The following is a 16452-nucleotide window of genomic DNA, read 5'->3' as shown; positions in this document are numbered from 1 at the left end:
TTTGATATCAGGAGGATATTCTTTGTAGGCCCTATTCAGAATGCTGTGTAAAGATGGGTGATAGAGCCCTTAAAATAATGGTAGGGCCTATACATTTTTGAAAATATTATTTTGTTTAAAAATTAGTTATAAACAACCGTTTATGAATTTCTGCAAACCTGATATTGAATCATCTTCTTGCATGCTTTGAGCAATTTTATTGCATGTCGGGTTTTTTTTGTGTGTGTGTTTTTGTTTTTTTGTTTGTTTTTTTTTTCATTTTTTTTTTAATTTCGTGTCACATCTGCCTTTGATCAAGATTCTGGCAGGATCGAAAGCTCTGGCCATTAACCAAATTTAAATTTAACTACATAGCTATACTTGTGTATAAGCAGTTACCAATCAACTCCTTTCAACTTTATATTTTATTTCAGAACAAAACGGTTTTTGCAGAACAGTGTAGGCCTACCCAACATTGCAGACACCATGAACATAAAAAAATACGGTGAGTTTTGTCATGCCCAAATGATTATGACTTGGTTATTGATGGTCTGTACATAGACCTTCATACAAGCCTAGGGTTGCATTTCTTTTGCGGGGTTCTTCTTCTTCTTGTTGATAAGGCATCTGTGTTAAATGTTTGTTTGAATCTAAGATTTGGAACAATTATGAATATTGATGATGGGGAAAAAAGAAAACGGCTTATTAGTTTAAGGCTCGGATAGCGACGTTTTCACGTATTTTTTTGTTTTGGGACCTGAGAGCACATCAGACATATCGAATTGTATTTTTAAAACGAGTAATGTCCTTCTGATATCAAATAATATTGATGTTTTGAAATTCGCGATATAATACACATTTTATGGCAAATGATTAAAAATTGATATTTTTGAAATTTAACAATCCTCGAAGTAAATTGTATAAATCTAATGACATGTACTTTAAGTGTATGTAGCTGGGATGAAAACCCGACGGTCAATTGAAATTTTGACCTTTGATATTGAAGCTATAGATTTTTTGTCCAAAAACCTAAAAAAGTGTAGGTTTTTCTTTTTTTTTATGAACTCGATAGTTACCATTTTTATCATTTTCCTGATTCTTTTTTACACATAGGTGCTGGTGTTGGCTGTGTTGAGTTGCACGGTCCTCGTAACGACCAGTGAGCATACACTATGTCCACGATCTCCCATTACGTAAGTGTTCTTATATTATCCTTCCTTTCTTCCCCTATTTGTTTTTTTATTCTTTACTTCTAGCCGTTTTTCTGTTTTTGCCTATTTTGTTTTCTTTACTTTCTAAATTTCATTCATTCTTACCATCATATCTCATTTTTCTTTTGTTCTGTTGTTTTCTTTTCCGTTTTTTCTAATTCTTTTCTTTTTTCTTTTCTTTTCTTCCTTGCCTGGATTGCAATCTTTCTTTTTCTTTCTTTCTTTCTTTCTTTCTTTCTTTCTTTCTTTCTTTCTTTCTTTCTTTCTTTTTTCTTTCTTTTTTTTTTTTTTTTTTTTCTTTCTTTCTTTCTTTCTTTCTCTTTCTTTCTTTCTTTCTTTTTCTTTCTTTCTTTCTTCATTCCTTCCTTTCTTTCTATCGTTCTGTCTTTCTTTCTTTTCTTTCTTTCTTTCTTTCTTTCTTTCTTTCGTTCTTTCTTTCTTTCCTTTCTTTCTTTCTTTCTTTCTTTTTTTTTTCTTTCTTTTTTTTTCTTTCTTTTTTTTTCTTTTTTTCTTTCTTTATTTCTTTCTTTCTTTCTTTCTTTCTTTCTTTCTTTCTTTCTTTCTTTCTTTCTTCATTCCTTCCTTTCTTTCTATCGTTCTGTCTTTCTTTCTTTTCTTTCTTTCTTTCTTTCAGATTTCTTTCTTTCTTTCTTTCTTTCTTTCTTTCTTTCCTTCCTTTCTTTCTTTCTTTCTTTCTTTCTTTCTTTCTTTCTTTCTTTCTTTCTTTCTTTATTTCTATTTTTCTTTCTTTCCTTCCTTCCTTCCTTCCTTCCTTTCTTTCTTTCTTTCTTTCTTTCTTTCTTTCTTTCTTTCTTTCTTTCTTTCTTTCTTTCTTTCTTTCTTTCTTTCTTTCTTTCTTTCTTTCAGATTTCTTTCTTTCAGATTTCTTTCTTTCAGATTTCTTTCTTTCAGATTTCTTTCTTTCTTTCTTTCTCTCGTTTTCTGTTTCTCGTTTTCTGGTTCTTTTTTCATTCTCTTTCTTCATTATAATACTAACGTTATCACATTTCTTGTTTCTTTCCTTCCTTTCCAAATTTAGTTTGATTCTCTCTTGCTTCCCTTAATCCCTTTATTTCTTTCTCAAGATAGTTCCATTATCAACCATGATTATTATTATTTATATGCCTGCAGAAAAGAGGTTTACGACAGTAAACTAAGAGGGAGGCCTGCCGCTTCAGTTGGCGTTCATTTTGATAGACCAGATCGTGCTCAAGCGATAGACGCTGAACAAGCAAGGTTGCCCATCTATACTCGTACCTGTCAAGAATACTGCAGTTATCAACTGGTATCTGGTGTGGCCATTCAAGGTGTGGGGGATAACGACTGGTGGTATCCGGCTACCTTGGTTGATCCCGATGCAATAAACGTGAATCTTTACCAATACTATGTTGCCTGCAGGTGCAGGTAAGTACAATTATAGTAAAGGACCAGATTGTAACCAAATCATAGAACAAAGGTTTGAGAGTCATTTTGGGATCTTTAATTGATTCTGGATAAATTTAGCTTGGGCTCACCTCTTGAAACGTCCGGGCATTTCAGTGAGGGATCAATCAAGGTCACATGGGGTCAAATTTTCAGAATGCTCCAATTATGTCAAGTAATATATCAAAATACTCGCATGGTCATGAGGATTCCAAAAATGTAGCCTATAGTTTGTTATGCGTCAGACCTTTCTAGAGGACGCTTTGATGAAAAATTAAAAAGGTCAACGACCTTTTGAATTCTGAAAATAATTAACAACGTCTGATTTTGGTAATTTTGGTTTCTAATTATATGTCTTCTTGCATGAGAAATACAACTAAGTAAATTAAAAACTATACAAGTAACCGATGACCCTCTTTTGCAACATGGATGCCAAAAGCATCCATATTGTAATTAGGTCATCGGTTCCTTGCACAGTTTTTTAAGTTGTGTAGTTGTATTTCTCATGCAAGAAAACATATAATTAGCAGTGGCGTACCGTGGCCGCCCCAACCCCGGGGGCTGAAGAAAATTCAATTTGCCGCCCTTCCTCAACAGCCCGAAAAGGTTGACCCAATTTTTTTCTCGGTCGTTTGAAAAAGTGAAGAGCAAAAAAAAAAAAAAAAACGGTTTCAGGCGCAAGCGCCCCAAAAGCAACACATTTCGATGTACAGTACCATTTTTTTCAAAATTTTCCGCCCTTTTTTTTAAACTAATTATTTTTACCGCCCCTTCGTTTTTTGCCGCCCCTGTTTTTGCCGCCCCTTATTCTTCCGCCGCCCCTTCATTTTGGCCGCCCCCTGCTTTTACCCCGGGGGGCTGGCGCCCCCAAAGCCCCCCCAAAATACGCGCATGATTAGACACCAAAATCACCAAAATCAGACGTTGTTAACTCAGAATTCAAAAGGTCGTTGACATTTGAACATTTTTCGTCATAGCGCCCTCTTGAAAGGTCTGACATACTATACATTTTTGGAATCCTCATGACCATACGAGTAATTTGCTATTTGACATAATTGGAGCATTCTGAAAATTTGACCCCATGTGACCTTGATTCACCCCTCCCTGGAATGCCCGGAAGTTTCAGGAGGTGAGCCCAAGCTAAATTTATTCAGAATCAATCAAAGATCCCAAAATGACTCTCAAACTTTTGTTCTATGATTTGGTCACGGAGTCTACAGGCTGGTCCTTTACTATTAGTTCCGATATCAATTGATTGATTTCATGATTGACCACTTACTTAGGTCATAGAATGAGCCCAAAGACCTATCCCGGACCTATCATTCATACTTGACTATAGGCCTACTTATAGGGTCTTAACCTGAGTGCACATCTGTTCATGCCTGACCACTTAGGTGTCTTAACCTGAGCGCACAGACCTAGATCATAGGGGTCTTGACCTATGCGCACATATATCATTTGACCACTTAGGAGTCTTAACCTGATCGCACAGACCTAGATCATTCATGCTTGACCACTAGGCCTATAGTCCCAAGTGGACTTCTAACATTTTAACATTGTCGTCAATGGGTGAGATAATTTCAACAGAATGCGTTCATCATAATAATATTATCATTATGGAATATGCTTTATATTTGCCCCTCCCCTCGATCGGACGACCAGCCTGATGGTTACACGGGTCATGTCGTTATTCCGAAGGACCGTTATTCCGAAGGGTCATTACTCCGAATTTACAACAAGGCTCATTATTCCGAAGGGTCATTACTCCGAAGGTTCACTATTCCGAAGGGTCATTACTCCGAAGGGTCATTATTCCGAAGGGTCGTTATTCCGAAGGGTCGTTACTCCGAATTTAAAACAGGGCTCGTTATTCCGAATTTACAACTAGGCTCGTTATTCCGAATTTAAAACAAGGCTCGTTATTCCGAATTTAAAACAAGGCTCGTTATTCCGAAGGGTCATTACTCCGAATTTAAAACAGGGCTCGTTATTCCGAATTTACAAGTAGGCTCATTATTCCGAATTTAAAATAAGGCTCGTTATTCCGAATTTAAAACTTGGATCGTTATTCCGAAGGGTCATTACTCCGAATTTAAAACCACGCTCGTTATTCCGAATTTAAAACAAGGGTCGTTATTCCGAATTTAAAATAAGGCTCGTTATTCCGAATTTAAAACTAGGCTCGTTATTCCGAAGGGTCATTACTCCGAATTTAAAACCACGCTCGTTATTCCGAATTTAAAACAAGGGTCGTTATTCCGAAGGGTCATTACTCCGAATTTAAAGCAAGGTTCGATATTCCGAATTTAAAATAAGGCTCGTTATTCCGAATTTAAAACAAGGGTCGTTATTCCGAAGGGTCATTACTCCGAATTTAAAGCAAGGTTCGATATTCCGAATTTAAAATAAGGCTCGTTATTCCGAATTTAAAACAAGGGTCGTTATTCCGAAGGGTCATTACTCCGAATTTAAAACCAGGCTCGTTATTCCGAATTTAAAACCATGCTCGTTATTCCGAATTTAAAACAAGGGTCGTTATTCCGAAGGGTCATTACTCCGAATTTAAAGCAAGGTTCGATATTCCGAATTGAAAATAAGGCTTGTTATTCCGAATTTAAAACAAGGGTCGTTATTCCGAAGGGTCATTACTCCGAATTTAAAACCAGGCTCGTTATTCCGAATTTACAACAAGGGTCGTTATTCCGAAGGGTCATTACTCCGAATTTATATTAAGGTTCATTATTCCGAAGGGTCGTTACTCCGAATTTAATATGAGACTCGTTATTCCGAAGGGTCAATTCTCCGAATTAAAAAGTAGGCTCGTTATTCCGAATTTAAAACTAGGTTCGTTATTCCGAATTTAAAACCATGCTTGTTATTCCGAAGGGTCATTACTCCGAATTTAAAGCAAGGTTCGATATTCCGAATTGAAAACAAGGGTCGTTATTCCGAATTTAAAACAAGGGTCGTTATTCCGAAGGGTCATTACTCCGAATTTAAAGCAAGGTTCGATATTCCGAATTGAAAACAAGGGTCGTTATTCCGAATTTAAAACAAGGCTCGTTATTCCGAAGGGTCATTATTCCGAATTCAAAAGAAGGCTCGTTATTCCGAATTTAAAACCATGCTCGTTATTCCGAATTTAAAACAAGGCTCGTTATTCCGAAGGGTCATTACTCCGAATTTAAAACCAGGCTCGTTATTCCGAATTTAAAACCATGCTCGTTATTCCGAATTTAAAACAAGGGTCGTTATTCCGAAGGGTCATTACTCCGAATTTTGGAGTAATGACCCTTCGAGAGTATTGATTCCTTCGGAATAACGAACCTGGTTGTAAATTCGATTCAATAGGGTTCGTTATTCCGAAGGGTCATTACTCCGAAATGACAATAATGGGCCTTATAGGTAAAAAAAAACCAATAATAAGAAAGAAAGAAAGAAAGAAAGAAAGAAAGAAAGAAAGAAAGAAAGAAAGAAAGAAAGAAAGAAAGAAAGAAAGAAAGAAAGAAAGAAAGAAAGAAAGAAAGAAAGAAAGAAAGAAAGAAAGAAAGAAAGAAAGAAAGAAAGAAAGAAAGAAAGAAAGAAAGAAAGAAAGAAAGAAAGAAAGAAAGAAAGAAAGAAAGAACGAACTAAAGAAACTAATTAATCAATTAACTAATTAATTAATACTTTGGTTAAATAAAAGCGAAAAATACAAAAATAACCTAATTTGCATATTTAATTGGCGGCCATCTTGGGTTTTTAGATGTCGGGATTTCAACAGAGTAAAGGTACAAAACGAAACATGCTAGAAACCTAACTTTTTTTAATGAACGATAAAAAAAGTATGGAGTTAGATTTTTGTTAAACATGAATTGGTATAATAATAGCGTTCCCTATTAATGCACCGAAAATTAAAATGTTTGGGTTTTAAATACTTGTTTAAACACTTCAATACGTTTACTTTGTAATACCTTTAAAGGTTACCATGATTACAGTTAAGGTACATGAGGTAAAGACTAAATTAACCAAATTAAACAGTAAATTAAACAGTCACGTAAATACTCAAAAACACTAAGGGCTAACTATAGCCCCTAGGTCTATGGCTAACGATAAACACATTTAAAGCAATAATGTGTGATTTGCATAAAGAATAGATTCCTATTTAAATGTTTGTTTTCGCTTTTAATTCCCCTATAACACATTCAAGATGTTAACAAAAAATATGTCCCGGCACTCCGGCCATATTCAAGGTTAAAGGTCAACACAGTGGTCAAATTTCAAAGTTGCTCAAATCTGGTTAACAAATTATTTCCTCTCATTCATTGCAAGGATTCAGAAAAAGTATAGTTTGACCTACCTGCGACTTACCGTTCTTGAGTTATAAGCAAAAGGTCAAATTTTGGGCGGTGGTCAGTTTTTTTGGCCACACAGGGGCCAAAAATTAAAAATGCTCCGATTTCAACGCAAATGGTCTCAAATTGCTCGTCATGCAAAAGCAAGTCAAAGAAGGATTTGTTTGCACTGTCTAAAATGCTTCGTTATTGACAAAATTGGCCATAAAGTAATTTTTGGCCCTATGTACCAAAAACTGGAAAAGCGTTCATTTTCTAAACATGTATGCCCTACTGAACTCGGGGGGGGAGGATGGTTGGGGTATAGTGCCGACAGGCGTTGGGTAGTAGGGGCCTGTCGGTAATAAATGGTGATTAAAAGGGTTTATTGGGTATTATAAAAATGAAAAAAGGGTAATTGCGTGTAAATTTTTGACAAAATGGGTTTATTGGGTATAAGACTTGAAAAAGGGAGTTATCGGGTAGAGAAATTTCAATAAATATGGAACAAATTTCAAAAGTTTTAATTTTTGCAAATTTGCAATAGAAATATAGATGCCAATAGTTTGATTTTAAGTTTCTTCATTAATTACTTCATGGCATTTTTATGATAAAATTGGGTAGAATGTAAAAAAGAAGGAGGGTCTCATCTAGCATATTGACTTTAAAAAAGGGGTCTTTTCTTATTATTCGGCTAATTCCAATCAGCCGGAATTAGCGGACCGGAAAACTGGATGGCGCCTCTGCCGAACTAAATTTCCTTTTTTTTTCATTTCATATTATGTTAGGGAAATGTGGCTGGGAGAATGTATGTATGGCGAAGAGTGGTGTGAGATCTAGCTATCTCGCTGGCAGTTTTCCGGTCCGCTAATTCCAGCTGATTGGAGTTAGTCGAGCCAAATACGCCCAAAACGCCATCAACGTCAGGATGGGTGCCAGTTATAAGATAACTCTTGACAGGCACATTATACCCGTCTATTCAAAAGTTGAGTGCTCTCACTGAACTTTTAGGGTTGAAATCCATGAACACGAAGACAGAGTAGGCCTATTAATCAACTGATGACACAATCTTAGAAACAAACAGGTTGTAGGGGTTCTACATACAGGACAACTAGGGGTTCTAGGAAATTGCAAGAACTCAAAATGGTTCCTTCTGGCTTTAACAGAACCTGGCTTCTCATGCCTAAAATGGTTCTTTCTGGCCCTTGCATAACCCTTTTTATTATAGTTCTACGTACATGACATTCTAAGTATAGGTTATCTCGAAAGTCTCTTTACCATTTCGAGCCTTTATATCTCTCACATGTATTATCGTAAGGGAAATCCAAATACATATTTGAAAAGAGCACACTTGTACAATTATTCTCAAAATCAGGTGCCCTTTTTAAACCATGGATATCAACTTTTAGATATTCAAGTCAGGAATGTTTGCTAATGATGTTTACCAACTGTAGATATTTGATTTTGGACTTCAGAAGTTTAAATTCTGTCACTAGAAGCTACTGGACCTTTCAAAACAAGAAAATACCTGGTTAAGTTTCAGCTAGATTACCATTATGTCATCAAAAGCTGCTTGAAATGGCAAAGCCGATGTAAGCTTTCATGTTGGATCCCTCGTATAGGCCCCGGGTATAGGCCTACACTTTAAAGGCTACGTTCTACATTCAGTTTGGATATGTTAAGAAATTTCATGTGAGACCAAGGAAAAGTCAGTAATAATATATCTTAGTAAATGATTTCATTTTACTCAGTACTTGATATGTTTTTCCTGGGTTTTTCCTTTAATGACGCATTTTTGATGCAATGAAAGTTGCCCTGAATTTTCCGGTCCACTGATTCCGGCTGATTAGAGTTAGCCGAGCCAAAGCGCCCAAAACGTCATCAACGTCAGGAAGGGTGTCAAAACTGTATCAAAATATGTCAATCGCCCCTCAAAACCAGGAACATGGTATTGGCAAACTATGATCTTTGAGAATGTGATATAGGCCTATTTAAAAATGAGAAAATATGTTTGAAAATGTTATCAAAAGTTTGATAATACGGTGAGATTTTCAATGTTTTTAGATAAAAGGATTTGGTATTGTTAGTGTCACTTTTTGGTCCACGTCGAAAATTCGATGCAACAAGTTTTTGCTATTCAATATTAATATGTCTATTATATTTCCATAATGAATTACAATTCACCAAACGCTTTGTATTTTCATGTACTATATTATGGAAGAAAAGATGATGCAGCTCTGGCTAGCTTGCTAATCAAATTTTGTTTTCAAATTTTATAATCGCAACATCATAATAACCTTAAGGCGTGTCGGAATAGTCATGCAGAAACTCAATTTTCATTGTATAGATTAGGAGATTAATGAAAAGTTACACCTCGAAGATTTGAATGGGTACGGAATGCAAAGAAACAAAACAAAACCCAAAAAACAAAGGGGGGCACTGAAGTGGGCAAATGGCGAAATGATGATATTGTATACACTCCTAGATAGTGAGAACCAATCAAAGCCTCCGTAATGCTGGTTTCATACTTTCCTGCCGCTTGCCGCTTTGCCGCTCTGAAGATGATTTTACTTCACTGCGCAATCTCACTAAAAACGCTAGCGGTGACCAGCGGCAAGCCGATATATCGATTACTTCACCGCTTTGCCGCGGCGGCAGCACCGCTGGGAGTTGAATTCAAGTCAACTCGGAGCGGTGCCGCTCTGACGTATGAGAACAAAATACGATTTTGGAGCGGTGCTGAGCGGCAAGAGTAGCTTTCAGAGTCATGCCGCTGCCGCTTAGCGGTGTGCCGCTCCGCTTGCAGAAAAGTACAAGCGGCATGATGAAGCGTCATGCCGCTCAGCGGCCAGCGGCAAGCGGCAGAAAGTATGAAACCAGCTTTAGTAAATTACTAGCCGTGCATAAATGTTGTATAATTGCACGGGCGCGCACTCCGCGTAGTACTCGCAGTGCTTTCGGACGCGTTCATTTTACTTGCGAGTTGGTGCATTTGTATTTGCCTGCATTTCCCAAATTTTTAGTAACAATTTTGATACAAAAATGAAAAAGTAACAGGATTTTTTTTTTCTCGTGTATGAAATAGGTTAATAAATGCGTATCACTTGTTGCTCGAGAAATTGTACAAAATAATGTACTTTTGTGATTCAATTTGCATTTGTAAATAAGTGATAAATGTTTCATTTTTTTTCATCTCAAAACTAATTATTATGTAAAAAAAAATATTTCTGACTGTAGGCCTAATAAGGCCAGATTTTGCAATTATAAGTATAAGAAATTAAAGGCATTGGGTGTCATTGCTCACAAGTGCACTTCACTGAAATGTGTCATCATATCAAATGAGACAAAAATGTGTTGAATGATTCATTATAACTTAAGTTGTGTGGTACTGTTTATGAGCTTTCTGTGTTACTTTTTAATATTTGACTGACTATATTTTTTGCAAGTTTTGGCCATTCTTTTTTTTTTTCTCTCTTTCTTATTTACTTGCTTACTTATTTTCTTTCTTCTCATTCTTTCTTTTTTTCTTTCTTTCGTTCTTTCTTTCTTTCTGTGTCTGTGTGTCTGTATGTCTTTCTTTCTTTTTATATTTCTGTCTGTCTTCCTCTCTCTCTCTCTCTCTATCCGTCATTTTTTTAAATTTTGTATTTCTTTATGTTTTGTCTGTCTGCCTGCCTTTCTGACTTTCGTCATTTTTTTCTTTAATTCTTTTTTCTGTCTGTCTCTTTCTTTCTTTCTTTCTTTCTTTTAATACTTTCTTTTATTACTTTCTTTCATTACTTTCTTTATTTTTTGTCTGCTTTTTGTCTTTTTTCTATTTGTCTTTCTTTGTCTCTCTTCTCTCTCTCGCCCTCCCCTTTCTTCGTTCTTTCTTTTATTCCTCTCTTTATATCCTTTCATTTTGTCTATATTTTTATCTCTCTCTCTCTCTCCATTCCTCTTCTTTCTTTCTTTCTTTCTTTCTTTGTTTGTTTCTTTCTTTCTTTCTTTTTTTTACCTATAAGGCCCATTATTGTCATTTCGGAGTAATGACCCTTCGGAATAACGAACCCTATTGAATCGAATTTACAACCAGGTTCGTTATTCCGACCGAAGGGTCATTACTCCGAAATTCGGAGTAATGACCCTTCGGAATAACGACTCTTGTTTAAAATTCGGAATAACGAGCCTAATTTTAAATTCGGAATAATGACCCTTCGGAATAACGACCCTTGTTTTAAATTCGGAATAACGAGCCTTCTTTTTAAATTCGGAATAATGACCCTTCGGAATAACGACCCTTGTTTTAAATTCGGAATAACGAACCTAGTTTTAAATTCGGAATAACGAGCCTACTTTTTAATTCGGAGTAATGACCCTTCGGAATAACGAGTCTCATATTAAATTCGAGTAACGACCCTTCGGAATAATGAACCTTAATATAAATTCGGAGTAATGACCCTTCGGAATAACGACCCTTGTTTTAAATTCGGAATAACGAGCCTGGTTTTAAATTCGAGTAATGACCCTTCGGAATAACGACCCTTGTTTTAAATTCGAATAACGAGCCTTATTTTCAATTCGGAATATCGAACCTTGCTTTAAATTCGGAGTAATGACCCTTCGGAATAACGACCCTTGTTTTAAATTCGGAATAACGAGCATGGTTTTAAATTCGGAATAACGAGCCTGGTTTTAAATTCGGAGTAATGACCCTTCGGAATAACGACCCTTGTTTTAAATTCGGAATAACGAGCCTTATTTTAAATTCGGAATATCGAACCTTGCTTTAAATTCGGAGTAATGACCCTTCGGAATAACGACCCTTGTTTTAAATTCGGAATAACGAGCATGGTTTTAAATTCGGAATAACGAGCCTGGTTTTAAATTCGAGTAATGACCTTCGGAATAACGACCCTTGTTTTAAATTCGGAATAACGAGCCTTATTTTAAATTCGGAATATCGAACCTTGCTTTAAATTCGGAGTAATGACCCTTCGAATAACGACCCTTGTTTTAAATTCGGAATAACGAGCGTGGTTTTAAATTCGAGTAATGACCCTTCGGAATAACGAGCCTAGTTTTAAATTCGGAATAACGAGCCTTATTTTAAATTCGGAATAACGAGCCTAGTTGTAAATTCGGAATAACGAGCCCTGTTTTAAATTCGGAGTAATGACCCTTCGGAATAACGAGCCTTGTTTTAAATTCGGAATAACGAGCCTGGTTTTAAATTCGGAATAACGAGCCTAGTTGTAAATTCGGAATAACGAGCCCTGTTTTAAATTCGGAGTAATGACCCTTCGGAATAACGACCCTTCGGAATAACGACCCTTCGGAATACCGAACCTTGTTGTAAAGTCGGAGTAATGACCCTTCGGAATAACGGTCCTTCGGAATAACGAACCTTATCGTTAATTCGGAGTAATGAACCTTCGGAATAATGACCCTTCGGAATAACGAAGCGAAACCGGTTACACGCCTTGTTTGTAGGCCCTACTTTTTCCAACGACTTCTGCAGTTCATTATTTATGATAATCATGTACTTTGGCCGTTTGTTTTTATTTCAGATATGTGAATCAAGTTTGTGGAGCGTGCACCCAAATTAGGGACAACCCTTTAACCCCCTGCCCAAATGACGGATTCCCATTCCTGCAAGTATCGCACCAATGTCAGCAGAAGTACAGTTTACACCTTACCCTGGTCTGGCAGGCATTTGAATGCGGTAATTCGCAGCTATCCTGGCAATACGTCCGACTTCCCAGTGGTTGCTGTTGTGAAGGCGTAACCAGAAGGCCACCAGGAGCTATCCCGAGGGATGATCAAGGCCCCGGCCGCGGTTAGTTGTGACGTATAGTCTGGCTGCCAGTGGGTATGACGTTGTTTTGGTGTCAATAGTTTTGTTTTTGATGGATATTCCTTCTCAAGACCATCAATCTTGAAAGTAAGTTCATTGGAACTCTGTCATCAGCATTGAGTATTTTGAGATATGGCGGGTTAAAGTTCATACAGAGGTCAAAATTCAAACTGTTCAACTGCTGTTGAAAAGTTCTCCAAATTATTCCTCTTGTCATAGCGATCCAGAAAAAGTATACTTTTACCTATCTGTGACATTCCCTTCTTGAGTTATAAGCAGAAAGGTCAAATGTCGCCATTTCGGTAAAAACCTGAAAAATACTCCGATTTTGATGAAAATAGTGTCAAATATTTCGTCTTCTAAACAAAAGAATAGTTTGCCATAACCAGGATGTTTCGTTACCATGGTAACGTGGAGACAAAGGTCAATGTCCATTGAATTACATAGACCTGGCCTTTTATTGCTAGGTTACCATGCAAGGAAACCGGGAATGAAACATGAATACACAACAAACTAATATTTTTCTGCATGGATTTTCTATGATGAACACTGGTAAAGATCGGAGCATTTTTTCAGGTTTTGACCACTTTTAGCTTATAATTATATATAACTCCTGAAGGGTATGTCACTGATAGGATCGCCATGACAAAGAGGAAAATATTTGGGGGAACTTTTCAACAGAATTTGAGCAGTTTGAAGTTTGATCTCTGTGCGAACTTTGACCCGCCATATCTCAAAATACTCAATGCTGACAGAGGTCCAGTAAACTTATTTTTGAAATTGATGGCCTTGAAAAGTAATATCCATCAAAAGCAAAACTATGGACACCAAAAAAAGTAAAGCTTCTGTGGCAAAATTTGGCAGCCGGACTAGTATAAAGGATTTCATAATGTGTGGGACAAGCTTCACATAATATCATAAATTTGCTCTTTCACCCTCATCATAGATCATCGTTCAAAGTATATACAAACAATAAATATAATTTAGAGTAAACAATAAATATGTTTAAAAATAATTGCACATTCCTTCTTTATATTAAATTATAAATGACTATTAAATGTAGACCTATTTAATTTCTGTACATAAGATTTTTACATGTAGAACAAGAAATTATCAATATGTATTTAAATTTTCAAACAATTAACTAAGTTTTCATAACCCAGATCATAAGGTCAGAAAGTACGTAACCTAAAAACTCAGGGGCTATGCAATAATTATGAAGCATGGGATAGGGTAAATTGGGCGGGCAAACCATTTTTGCCACCTCGAAAGGGAGCTAGCGATTTTGGCGCACATTTATGGGGCACCTGTACGTTTAAATTAAATAAGTACTGAAATGTTCAATATGAAAACTTGCATGCTCGCTACTCTCGCATCATATAGAACACTCACAGCAAAAAGTATAAGTAGGCCCCTATGTAAACAACTAAGTAGAATAATTTTCATATGTAAACAACTGTTTAAAATTTTTTAATAACTCGGATAATTGTTTAAGTGCCACGCTAAAACAACTTATTTATGTTGTTGTTTAAGCCAGTCATGACATCTAAACAACCCGGATTGTTTAAGATATGTTTGTTGTGCTTAAGATTTGCAAATTGGGTTCCTAAAATTTGGTATGTGCGAGGGGGTGGCAAAGATTTTTTGGCAAGCCGAGAAAGGGGGCGCTAGGCGGGCAAAGGGGGGGTCATAATTATTGCACAATCCCTGACTAAATTTAAGAACCATATTATTTTATAAATCAACTGAAAAGCAAAGCACATGTGAAGAACTTCGCGCATATGCAATGGTACTTTTGTAAACAATAATCAAGAACTTAATGTGGTAGGCCTACTGTGCACCCCTTGATAAATTTGTGACTATTTTTGCATTTTTCTCAAAAAATAATAACACACTGGTAACAAAAGTTGTGTATATTATAGGGGCAAGAAATCCAGTTACTATATACACTGGAATTTCAGTGACTCAAGACAAGCGGTACGTTATTTATGATAAGAAAAGAGGTAACTTTTGTTACCAGTGTGTAGTGTGTTGTTTTGTTGAGAAAAATGCAAAATTAGTCAGGTAGTACCACCTTAATGTTACATTGCAGTACAGCAATCCGAATAACTTAATTGTACAATAATCCGATCATCAAAGCATAGCTTTTCATGCTATATTAAAGGAGTATTTCGTGATCCTAGCATCCTCTTTTTATGACATTTTCAGTAGATATCCATCCACGAAAAAAGCTTACATGTATTCCCAAAATTTCAGTTGATTCCGATTTTACATTTGCAAGTTATGCATGATTATGTGTATAACACTGCTCCGTAGACAATGTGTTGTAATTTCCTTCTGGTGTACCAGAACGTAATTCAAATTTCACAATATTTTTCACGTAATTCAAATTTCACAATATTTTTCACGTAATTCAAATTTCACAATATTTTTGCTAAACGAATAAATTTGCAAGGATTTTTTTTTTGCATATAAACACTATTTCCAGTGGTATAAAAATCTCAACTGTCTTTTTACGACATTATTACGACATTAAATTAGAGAGTTGACAGGAAGTTGTAAGAGTTAAATTGTTATGGACATGATTGGTGTAAGCGCGAAAATTTTCATTATCAGATCAAAGTCATCCGAGGTGAATTAAGTATTGTCGATCACAATTCTGCGCCAAAATTGTTACAGGGCATCTGAGGTGGACTAAGTATATATTTGGATTGTCAGAACACCTCCCCCAATCAAACACATTTCTCTTGCATTTGATCATCTTCTACTCTTCCCTAGAAAAATCATTATACCCCGGCATTATACTAATACCAATTCTACACACCATGGAATTCACCATATCTCATCCAAGCTCACATGGGCGCCCCATTCCTTTTTTAAAGGAATTTTTATAATGTAATGTAATTAACATCACAATGCTTTGTTTAATGTCGTTTTTTATGCAAATAAAAATCTTATCAATTATATCCACACTGTTACTTAGTAACTTATTTTGTCTTTGCTTGAGTGTGATAACAGACAGCAATGATTATTACAAGCAAATAATTATGATTGATCACACGTGGTCTTGGTAGGCCTATTATGTGTACATAGCTACAGGGTTCAAAAGAAATACACACCCCTAATATTACAAAACATTTCTTTGCATAACGTACATTGACGTACATTTTGTTGATTTGAAAAATTCAAAAAGCTGTGAATATCAGAATCGTTTTGCTACCCTCTCAAAGTTTTCCCATTTCATGCTTTCAGAAAAAGTTGCACTTTTCAACATCCCACACTTTTAATGTAGGCCCTACAAAACGTTATCGATATCAATGTTATGATTGATTTAATTTGTTTCTTTTCCTTTACCTTTCTGTTTTGGCCCCTCAGTTACATAGGTAACCATGCATCATTCAGTACGAAACAATGATTCGTTGAAATTAATTTTGACACATTATGAGGATTTCTTTAAAGTTTTTAATCAGCAATTGTTTCAAAATGATAAAATCATGCACTAGGACGGGGAAATCTGGTCGCCATGCATGCATACATTGGGCTATTCCAGAATTTAAATAGATGCACACGACAGCACACCCGCTATAGAGGAGTTCGGATTTCCGGACTTCTTGTCCAGTCGTGACTGTTGGAAATCCAGACTTTTAAAGTGTCCAAAGGTGAAAAAAAAATCCAGGAGAAAAATAGTTCA

General features: G+C 36.0%; 1 protein-coding gene and 1 long non-coding RNA gene across 2 annotated transcripts in view; one reads left to right on the top strand and one right to left on the bottom strand.

The window, feature by feature from the left end:
* Positions 1–16452, bottom strand: part of LOC140162760 (MFS-type transporter SLC18B1-like) — a 223089-nt gene that overhangs the window by 127930 nt on the left and 78707 nt on the right. The window lies entirely within an intron of this gene.
* LOC140162754 (uncharacterized) lies at positions 1092–15727 on the top strand. The gene is made up of 3 exons (XR_011860340.1): positions 1092–1172; positions 2322–2594; positions 12475–15727. It is a non-coding gene; the product is annotated as an uncharacterized lncRNA (long non-coding RNA).

Source organism: Amphiura filiformis, chromosome 10 (genome assembly GCF_039555335.1).
Source record: "Amphiura filiformis chromosome 10, Afil_fr2py, whole genome shotgun sequence".
Lineage (NCBI taxonomy): Eukaryota > Metazoa > Echinodermata > Ophiuroidea > Amphilepidida > Amphiuridae > Amphiura > Amphiura filiformis.
This window is presented reverse-complemented; position numbering and strand designations above follow the sequence as displayed.